We start from the raw sequence: 2,661 nt of genomic DNA, 5'->3' as shown, positions 1-2,661 counted from the left end.
GCAGCAAAGTAGCGTAAGTATTTTCCTCAGTTTTTGAGAACCAATGTATCAATCCAGTAGGAGGCTACGCGCAAGTCCCTTGTACCTGCACAAAACAAATAAATCCTCGCAACCAACGCGTTAAGGGGTTGTCAATCCCTACACGGCCACTTACGAGAGTGAGATCTGATAGATATGATAGATAAGATAATATTTTTGGTATTTTCATGATAAAGATGCAAAGTAAAATAAAAGCAAAGTAAAAGCAAAAGGAAATAACTAAGTATTGGTAGATTAATATGATAAAGATAGACCTGGGGGCCATATGTTTCACTAGTGGCTTCTCTCGAGAGCATAAGTATTCTACGGTGGGTGAACAAATTACTGTTGAGCAATTGACAGAATTGAGCATAGTTATGAGAATATCTAGGTATGATCATGTATATAGGCATCACATCCGAGACAAGTAGACCGACTCCTGCCTGCATTTACTACTATTACTCCACTCAGCGACCGCTATCCAGCATGCATCTAGAGTATTAAGTTAATGAAAACAGAGTAACGCCTTAAGCAAGATGACATGATGTAGAGGGATAAACTCATGCAATATGATGAAAACCCCATCTTTTTATCCTCGATGGCAACAATACAATACATTCCTTGCTGCCCCTACTGTCATTGGGAAAGGACACCGCAAGATTGAACCCAAAGCTAAGCACTTCTCCCATTGCAAGAAAAATCAATCTAGTAGGCCAAACCAAACTGATAATTCGAAGAGACTTGCAAAGATAACCAATCATACATAAAAGAATTCAGAGAAGATTCAAATATTGTTCATAGATAGACTTGATCATAAACCCAAAATTCATCGGTCTTAACAAACACACCGCAAAAAGAAGATTACATCGAATAGATCTCCACAAGAAAGGGGGAGAACATTGTATTGAGATCCAAAAAGAGAGAAGAAGCCATCTAGCTACTAACTATGGACCCGTAGGTCTGAGGTAAACTACTGACACTTCATCGGAGGGGCTATGGTGTTGATGTAGAAGCCCTCCGTGATCGATGCCCCCTCCGGCGGAGCTCCGGAACAGGCCCCAATATGGGATCTCGTGGATACAGAAAGTTGCGGTGGTGGAATTAGGGTTTTGGCTCCGTATCTGATCGTTTGGGGGTACGTAGGTATATATAGGAGGAAGGAGTACGTCGATGCAGCAACAGGGGGCCCACGAGGGTGGAGGGCGCTCCTGGGGGGGGGGGGTAGGCGCGCCCCCTACCTCGTGGCCTCCTCTTTTGTGTCTTGACGTAGGGTCCAAGTCTCCTGGGTCTTGTTCGTTGAAAAAATCACGTTCCCGAAGGTTTCATTCCGTTTGGACTCCGTTTGATATTTCTTTTCTTCGAAACCCTAAAACAGGCAAAAAACAGCAATTCTGGGTTGGGCCTCCGGTTAATAGATTAGTCCCAAAAATAATATAAAAGTGGATAATAAAGCCCAATAATGTGCAAAACAGTAGATAATATAGCATGGAGCAATCAAAAATTATAGATATGTTGGAGACGTATCAAGCATCCCAAGCTTAATTCCTGCTCGTCCTCGAGTAGGTAAATGATAAAAATAGAATTTTTGATGCGGAGTGCTACTTGGCATAATTTTGATGTAATTCTTCTTAATTGTGGTATGAATATTCAGATCCGAAAGATTCAAGACAAAAGTTCATATTGACATAAAAATAATAATACTCAAGCATACTAACTAAGCAATTATGTCTTCTCAAAATAACATGGCCAAAGAAAGTTCATCCCCACAAAATCATATAGTTTAGTCATGCTCCATTTTCGTCACACAAGAATGCTCTCATCATGCACAACCCCGATGACAAGCCAAGCAATTGTTTCATACTTTAGTAATCTCAAACCTATAAACTTTCATGCAATATATGAGCGCGAGCCATGGACATAGCACTATGGGTGGAATAGAATATAATGAGGGGGGTTATGTGGAGAAGACAAAAAAGGAGAAAGTCTCACATCAACGAGGCTAATCAATGGGTATGGAGATGCCCATCGATTGATGTTAATGCAAGGAGTAGGGATTGCCATGCAACGGATGCACTAGAGCTATAAATGTATGAAAGCTCAACAAAAGAAACTAAGTGGGTGTGCATCCAACTTGCTTGCTCATGAAGACCTAGGGCACTTGAGGAGGCCCATTGTTGGAATATACAAGCCAATTTCTATAATGAAAAATTCCCACTAGTATATGAAAGTGACAAAACAAGAGACTCTCTATCATGAATATTATGGTGCTACTTTGAATCACAAGTGTGGCAAAGGATAGTAACATTGTCCCTTCTCTATTTTTCTCTCATTTTTTATTTGGCCTTTCTCTTTTTTTTATGGCATTTTTTTTAATAATTCCTCACTTGGGACAATGCTCTAGAAAATGATGATCATCACACTTCTATTTATTTACAACTCAATGATTACAACTCGATGCTAGAACAAAAGATGACTCTATATGAATTCCTCCGGCGGTGTACCGGGATATGCAATGGACCAAGAGTGACATGTATGAAAGAATTATGAATGGTGGCTTTGCCACAAATACTATGTCAACTACATGATCATGCTAAGCAATATGACAATGATGAATGTGTCATGATGAACGGAATGGTGGAAAGT

The sequence above is a fragment of the Triticum urartu genome, chromosome 7, assembly GCF_003073215.2.
Source record: "Triticum urartu cultivar G1812 chromosome 7, Tu2.1, whole genome shotgun sequence".
Classification (NCBI taxonomy): domain Eukaryota; kingdom Viridiplantae; phylum Streptophyta; class Magnoliopsida; order Poales; family Poaceae; genus Triticum; species Triticum urartu.
The sequence above is the reverse complement of the archived record's forward strand: the minus strand, read 5'-3'. Positions refer to the sequence as shown.